This window comes from Zingiber officinale, chromosome 4B (genome assembly GCF_018446385.1).
Source record: "Zingiber officinale cultivar Zhangliang chromosome 4B, Zo_v1.1, whole genome shotgun sequence".
NCBI lineage: Eukaryota > Viridiplantae > Streptophyta > Magnoliopsida > Zingiberales > Zingiberaceae > Zingiber > Zingiber officinale.
In genome coordinates, this window is record NC_055993.1 from 9,831,251 (window position 1) to 9,839,439 (window position 8,189).

Consider the following 8,189-nt stretch of genomic DNA (forward strand, 5'->3'; position numbering starts at 1 on the left):
TACTTGATGTACCGCAAGTCTGAGTGTTTTGATAAGTTCAAAGAGTACAAGACTGATGTAAAGAAATGTCATGGTAAAAGTATCAAGACACTACGGTGAGATTGTAGTGGCAAGTACCTCTTAGGAGAGTTCAGGAGCCACTTATCAGAAGTCGGGATTCAATCCCAACTGACTGCACCTGGTACACCCCAACAGAATGGTGTGGTAGAACGAATGAACACTACAACAAAAATATTAAAAGACAACGGTTAAAAACCATTGTCATAGGCCCTTTAAACCCGTTGTAACTGACACTGTTGTTAAATGTGCAGTAAAAGACAACGGTTTGAAACCGTTGTCTTTGACCACATTAGACAACAGTCATGCAACGGATTTAAAGTGTTGTCTTTTAATACCAAAGACAACAGTTCTGCAACAGTATAAAACTGTTGTAATTGCCAGTTTTGCAAAAATTTGATCGCAGATATGCTTTTGACAACAAATACACTGTTGTCTTTCTTCAAAATTTAGTGTAAAATCATTGTCTTTGAATACTTTTCACAACGGTTAAAAAATCGTTGTCTATGTTGATTAGAAAATGCATCACGAATAGATAAAACATTATAATTCTTTTGCACACAAACTGGTACAACATATATACATTCACAAAAACTGTTTTCAACATATATACATTCAGTTGTCTTTTATACATCTTGTCTCAATCAAAAACTAGTACAACATATATGTACATTCACTTAAATTTATAAACTTCTACAATTACTACAAGCTATCCAAACATGACCACAAGTAGTTTATCAGACCATAACCACAAAAGATAAGACCATAAAATTAAGTTTATCAGACCACAACAATCTTCACGTACTGGTCTGTTTTCTGCATATAGAATTTCATAGACTTAGCTTGCAAACCCAGCTTTCTCCCTTTTCTGAAAATAAAATATAATTAAAGCCATAGAAAAAAGTATAAACATGCATGTATAAACTGATAATCATTGCAAACTGATAATTAAAACAAATAAATCTAATAAACCACTACAAACTAAATTGATAATTGAAACAAACAAGCTCCAAAAGTAGAAAACTTATCAACATGTATAAATAATTATAAACTTCTTGCAGCTTTGCATCTTTTGTACAGTAGAAACCAAATTGTGAAGTACGTACATAAATCTGGACCTTCTGAAATGTTTAAGTAAAAGAATGGCCAAATAAGCACGAGAAACGTTGCCGCTTCACATTTTCATGAGTAGTCAAGCAAGTGAGCATGAAAAAAGTTGATGAATATATAAACTTGACATTATATCTTAAACCATGTATTATGTGAAAGCAGCTAGATCGAATAGCTAACAACAGCAACATAAAGAAGGAATCATAGAGGAAGTCATGTACCTTATGTCTCAACATTACAGCAGCAACACTCTAGTAAGATCTCAAAGCTTGAGGATGTGCAATTTGCATAAAAACCACAAAGCAGTATACTGAGCAACTACCTTTTTCATCAGTATTTAAGTCGCATGCACCCTTTCTGAACATTGCTTTAAGTTTCTGTATGCGTTCAACATTTGAAGAATTTTTTTCAATCAATATATAAGAATTGGCAACCACTGTTATAGCCTTGCATATAGCAAAATGAATAAAGCTCAATGGAGTGAATAGCTTCATGTAGCTGAAACCAAAAAATTGGGACAAGCATAGCTTAATGGAGATGATGTAAGAATTGCCAACAAGTTAATTCCAATAAACTGACCAGTCCTGCCCCAACATGATCATGAATGAAAGTTGCATCGATGTATCGCTCTTCCTCTATAGCTCTCTGTGGCAACAAGAGTGCTTAGAATATAAATTAAATACAATAAGTGTATAAGACAAGTTTCATACATTCATAATAGTCAATGCTGCTCCAACAATATCCTTTTTGTAGCACCAGTTATGGCCAACTTCAGCTTTGCAGCTTCTCCATAATCCTCTCTTAAAATAGCCTCATTCAATTGTGACTGAAATAAGGCCATCACATAGCATGAAACTATCAGCAAAACTAAAGCCACAGTAGTATGAACAAAATTGTACACTAGAACATAATAAACTTGACTCTAACAAGAGGAAATCAAGTTTGATATATTTAGTTAAGCTTCAACTTCTAATTTAGTGGTGTTGTTTGTGCTACTCTCTTTGGGCATAACAAGCCAGAGTGACCATGGTCCAAAACTTTGAACAAGACTGATTTTACCAGCTAGTTGATGGCCTATACCATGTGAATCATTTTCATATAACCTTTACAAACCTATAATAAGATCTGAACTAACATTGGCATAAACCAAATTGTGCTAACTATACCAATTTTATGGATCAGTATAACTGTTAGAACCAGCTGATATCATTTCAACTCATCACAAGTGAAAATATTTGTGACCTATACCATATGTTGCTTTCGTTTTTAAAAATCGTTGTTTTAAAAATGCACATGAATACTCATTTTCATTAGATTAGGAGTCTTCAATACGGAAGCTGAAAAATGCACATATGAAAATATTCACCCTTGTTTTATCTCGTATAACAAACAGTAGAGTAGTCTTACGAGGACAAAACCGTCTCAGCATCACCTGTCATGAGGTAAACGAAAGCAACTAAGCAAAACTCAAATTAAAAGTATATGTAAAAAAGTTATTGTAAGACTCAATTTGTTCAGGGGAATATGGTTTGGTTGAAGCAGCAATTCGCCAGCTCCTACTCTGCAAGCAAGTACGTGCTGAATTCAAGAGTAAAGCCAACAAGTAGGAAATTAATGGGTAATTATGAAGAATATTTTACCATTTTTTACTAGCTATTAGCTAGGCCACAATCACTACAGCTGTTCTGGTTATGGAACTTGTTGGCTGATGCCTTCATGTATTCGTTAGTTAAATTTATATCAGAGTTCATAAATTTGAACCATAATGATGAAAAAGATGCACTTAAGGAGGAGACTTAATTTTTTTTAGACTTACTCAAGTGGGGATTTGAAAACAAAGAAGCATGCACCAATTGACAAGTAGCACAGCAAGGGAACAAGCCCCTTTAAGTAATGTGAAGTTCCATCCTGTAAAAGTACCATTAGTTGAGTCTTGCAGGAAGAATTTTGGTTGAATCCTAGCATTTCAAAATAACTGAAAAACAACAACAGAAGTTAGTGTAACTAACAAGCATACCCCAATGAGTTACCTGTAACGTGAATGCTATTACTAGTATTGCCATGATCAATGAGCCAATTTCTAACAGATTAAGATCAAGATCCATCTTGATTCCCGTTATCCAAGCCACCATAACATATAATGGAACCTTAAAAGGGCAAATTAGTACATTGTAAGCTATTCTTTAACATATACACAACATTTCATTTCAAAGCTACATCAAATTAAATCCTTACAACAAACATGGAGATCTGGGTTGCTGAACCAAGGGAAACACCAAGAGTAATATCCTGTGTGAGTTCAACAAGAAAAAATAATTATCAGCATGAGAACAATCGTGTTTGACATTTGTTTTCCTTTATTCTTTGATTTGGGTGGATAAGCTAATTCATACGAGCAATGCAAATGTAAGTAATAGAAATGCATTTAGCAGCATCACAAATATGGAAACAATTTGATATGAAATATTATGTTTTAAGAAATTTATACTGACATATTTGCCTTGTGTTGCTCAACAAGTTATGCACCTTCATGCATCAATATCAGAAACAGTATGATCTCACACATAATGCCCAAATGTTCTTGTGAGTCCAGCTATGTGTATCTATTATGAGAAAATATACAAAGACCAAGTCATTTAAAGTTTAGTGTTCCAAAAGAAATAAACACGTCGAGTTAGTATAATTTAACCGTTAGCAAGCTCATGATAACATGCACATCAACAACAAAAGAGTCATGAATTAGAATTGCGTACAGATTACTAAAACAATTTTATAAGATAAATTGGCTACATATTGTGATTGCTAACATAAAATGCAGATCATTTGTCTGTAAGTGTTGAAGTACCAATCACAACGCAAGCAGCAGGCAATAAGATCCATCGAACCACCAAACACAAGACAGTTAAGTGGACCAAACACAAGACGGTTAAGTGGTTACCCATAAATTGGTTTGATACTCCATGGAGAATGAGCAACAGAAACTAGAAACTGTGATGAAGACGACGATAACTTCAGTATGTCTTTCATCTTGTAAGAAATTGCAGTCCACACAAAGGATCTGAAACCCTGCCAAAGTATATAAAAATGACGATCGAAATTACGTCTTTTATAGAGAAACAAGATCAATGAAAACTACCAAAAAGGCAGGTACAAGAATGAATCGACAAAGAAGCCCTACTCTACAAGGTCGGAAATAAGAGCCAAAGGAAGGGAACCTGAGTGAAGTAGACCAAAGTGACGAGCCAAAGGAAGAAAGCTCTGAAGGAGGCCCGCATCCGCGTCGCCCAGGAAATCCACATCTCGATCTGCCGTACGGTGCTCAACTAACGCAGCCCTGAAAACTGGGGGGCGAACAAATAAAGAATGCACTCGACGGCGAGATGACCGGGAAGATTTGCTCCGGAGATTTGGTTTTCCCCTTGGGGATTGGCTTCAGTTCGTCCCCTCTTCGTCCCCCTCACCCAAACTCCTCCACAATGATGACGAGTTCATGTTCGGAGATCTCAACGACAACATCCTCATCAAGAAGCAGGTAAGATGAAACCCTAATGAGTAAGCAGAGGAAAGAGGTGAAGGGAGACATTAACCTGATGACACTTCCACCGGACAAAAGAGAGAGCATCGACCATGCCCTAGACGCAGTCAAGCTAGCAAACAAGGTTCGGCGAGTTCTCGTCATTGGCGCATGTTCCGGTGAACAAACTCATCACCTTCCTCCACCTCCTCTCCACTTAAAAATTTGTGGAGAGGGGTTCGCCGGAGAGGGGTTGAATGAAGATGCTTAGGTTTTCGGTAGCAGTAGCGTGAAGAGATCGTATGGAGAGAGGGAAATAAAAATGGATAAGAGGGGTTCAGGAAGGCTAAGGCGGAAAACACGGTGCCAAAAATTTTTCACAGAGAGGGAAAAACACCGAAAGAATAAAGTAAAAGACAACGGTTTACAAAACTGTTGTCGTATCGCCTAAAAAAGTGCTTAAAGACAACGGTTTTAGATAACCGTTGTAAAATGCGTTGTTGATTTAAAAAAATATTGCTCAACGAAAACGGTTTTCACAAAACCGTTGTCTTTTGTATTTTATGGGAGCTTAAAGACAACGGTTTTATCTAAAACCGTTGTCTTTGTGGTGTTGTCGTTTAACATTTTTGTTGTAGTGGAATAGGACTCTTATAGGAATAGTTAGATCAATGATGAGTTATTCAGAATTACCAAATTCATTTTGAGGATATACTCTGGGAACGAAAGTGAACATAGTACCTTCTAAGTCAGAACCCTCTACTCCCATAGAATTGTAGAATGGGCGTAAGCCTAGTCTGAAGAATATTCGGAGTTGGGGTAGTCCAGCATATATGTTGCAGGGAGACACTGAATAGGAGTTCACTTGTTTGTGGGTTATCCTAGAGAAACGAAAGGAGGTTTATAGTTTAAAAAATCAGAAGGTCATTGTTAGCACAAATGCCGGATTTTTAGAAGAGGACTATGTAATGAACCACAAGCCCATAAGTAAATTTGTTCTTAAGGAAATAATAAAGGACACATCTAATCTAGTACTAACAGCACAAGATAAGATACCACAAGAAATTGTAACACGTGTCACAAATGATACACAACTACAGACAGTGCCTCATCATAGTGGGAGGGTTGTTAGGCAACCTGAAAGATTCATGTTTTTGGGAGAGTCTTCGGACTTGATCCCAGGTAAACATGAACCTGATCCACGAACATATGACGAAGCACTCCAAGATAAAGATGCAATATCTTGGCAAAGAGCAATGAATTCAGAAATACAATCTATGTATTCTAACAAAGTCCGGGAGGTTGTAGAACCATCAAATAGTGTAAAAGCTATTGGATGTAAATGGATCTACAAAAGAAAAAGAGGGACAGACGGGAAGGTGGAAACCTTCAAAGCAAGGTTTGTTGCGAAGGGGTACACTCAGAAAGAGGGAATTGATTATGAGGAAACATTTTCTCCAGTAGCTATGCTTAAGTCTATCCGAATACTCTTTTCTATCGTTGCTCATATGGTTTATGAGGTTTGGCAAATGGATGGCAAGACAGCTTTCCTTAACGGAAGTCTTGAAGAAAACATCCATATGATGCAACAAGAGGGGTTTATTGCAAAAGGCAAAGAGCATCTAGTATGTAAGCTCAATCGGTCTATTTATGGACTGAAGCAAGCTTCAAGGTCTTGGAACATCCAGTTTAAAGAAGTAATCTAGTTGTATGGATTTATTCAGTGTCCGGATGAGTCTTGTGTAAAGAAAAAGTGTGATGGAAACGTGGTGATATTTCTTGTACTATACGTAGATGACATTTTGTTAGTTGGAAACAATATAAAAATGTTGTCGGAAGTAAGGGTATGGTTGTCCAAGCAATTTGATATGAAGGACTTGGGAGAATGCACACATGTTCTCGGGATCAAGGTAATAAGAGATCGCAAGAAAAGAATGTTGTGCTTATCCCAACTTCATATATCGATACGATCCTAGCTCGTTTTAGCATGCAAGACTCCAAGAAAGGTTTTCTACCTTTTAGGCATGGAGTATCTTTATCTAAAGGGATGTCTCCGAAGATATCAAAAAAGATAGAAGACATGAAGGCAGTTCCTTATGCTTCAGCTGTAGGAAGCCTAATGTATGTTATGTTATGCACGAGACCGGATATCTATTTTACCGTGGGCATGGTTAACAGATATCAAAGTAATCCAAGATAGGGACATTGGACTTCCTTAAAGCATAAAGATTATATGCTAGTTTACCAAGCAGATGATTTGATCCCTGTGGGTTACACGGATTTTGACTTCCAATCAGATAGGGACAATAGTAAATCGACCTCGGGGTTTTGTGTTTACTTTAGGAGGTAAAGCCATAACAATGGAGGAGTGATAAGCATAGATACTTTTCGGACTCCACCATGGAAGCTGAGTATGTGGCAGCCTCTGAGGCAGCCATAGAAGCTGTATGGCTCAAAAAATTCATGATGGATTTAGATGTGATCATTTCTAGTTTGTCCAAAAATTATTACAGTGTATTGTGATAATAAGTGGTGTAGTAGTAAACTCAAAGGAACCACTTGCCCATAAGGTAAGTAAACACATAGAGCGCAAGTACCACCTAATATGAGACATCATATAATGAGGAGAAGTTGTTGCCGCCTAGATTGTATCAGATGATAACCTGGGAGATCCTTTCAATAAGGCCCTTAAGGCAAGAGCTTTTGATGGGTATGTTGAAGGATTGGGAATTAGATGTATGGCAGGGTATATTGCAGCATAGTCTTTTAGTATAAGTGGGAGATTGTTAAAGTTTATACTAAAAGTCTAGCTTTTATATAAACATATAAGAACAACATTGGTCAAATGCTTACATTTATGCTAAGTGTAGTTGTCCATTTAATTTATATTGTAGATAACATGGTGTGAGAAGACACACAGAAGATCATGTTATCAGATCTTTATAAATTATAAATAGTTGCTCAGAACCAAGATGGAATGGGGCAAAACATTGGAGTGGTTGTAGTGCAATTAGGTATTAGTTTATCTTGACTAATAAATTACACTAGTACACTATGAGATAGTATCTTTTTATACTGACTATATAGAAGAACAATACCTCTGTTATTATGGAAGTGTGTACTCTTAATCATGATATAATAACAAGCACATATACTTAGTATTTATTTCTTTGATTTATCAAAGGGTGTGATTTAGCTCGTCAAATCAATAGACCCGATAAGTTGGGAAATGATATTCTTTATATGATGTGTTGTTATTTATAGAATGAAACTGTGTCCTAGTAATCTAAGTTGATGATGTCCCCTTGAGAAGCTCATAAAGATTGTCATGTAAACCCTGCAGGTGGACTTAGTCCGACATGACGATAAGGTTGAGTGGTACTACTCTTAGAGCTAGATATTAATTAAGTGAGTTGTCAGTAACTCATTTAATTAGTGGACATTCAATATCTTAAACACAGGGAGACTAGCACACTCATGATAAGAAGGAGCCCATATAGTAATATGG

General features: G+C 36.5%; 2 long non-coding RNA genes across 3 annotated transcripts; both read right to left on the minus strand.

Annotated features, from left to right (window-relative positions):
- Positions 1-1,769: 1,769 nt before the first annotated feature.
- Positions 1,770-2,880, minus strand: LOC121977374. Of its 2 annotated transcripts, none has more exons than XR_006110793.1 (4): positions 2,808-2,880; positions 2,534-2,728; positions 1,878-1,993; positions 1,770-1,812 (listed from the first exon to the last, which is right to left on the minus strand). It is a non-coding gene; the product is annotated as an uncharacterized LOC121977374 (long non-coding RNA). The 2 variants fall into 2 exon arrangements; XR_006110792.1 differs by having other exon boundaries at positions 2,534-2,723; positions 2,808-2,873.
- Positions 2,881-2,987: 107 nt separating this feature from the next.
- Positions 2,988-4,284, minus strand: LOC121977376. The gene is made up of 5 exons (XR_006110794.1): positions 4,106-4,284; positions 3,660-3,770; positions 3,403-3,456; positions 3,198-3,314; positions 2,988-3,075 (listed from the first exon to the last, which is right to left on the minus strand). It is a non-coding gene; the product is annotated as an uncharacterized LOC121977376 (long non-coding RNA).
- Between the last annotated feature and the right edge of the window lie 3,905 nt (positions 4,285-8,189).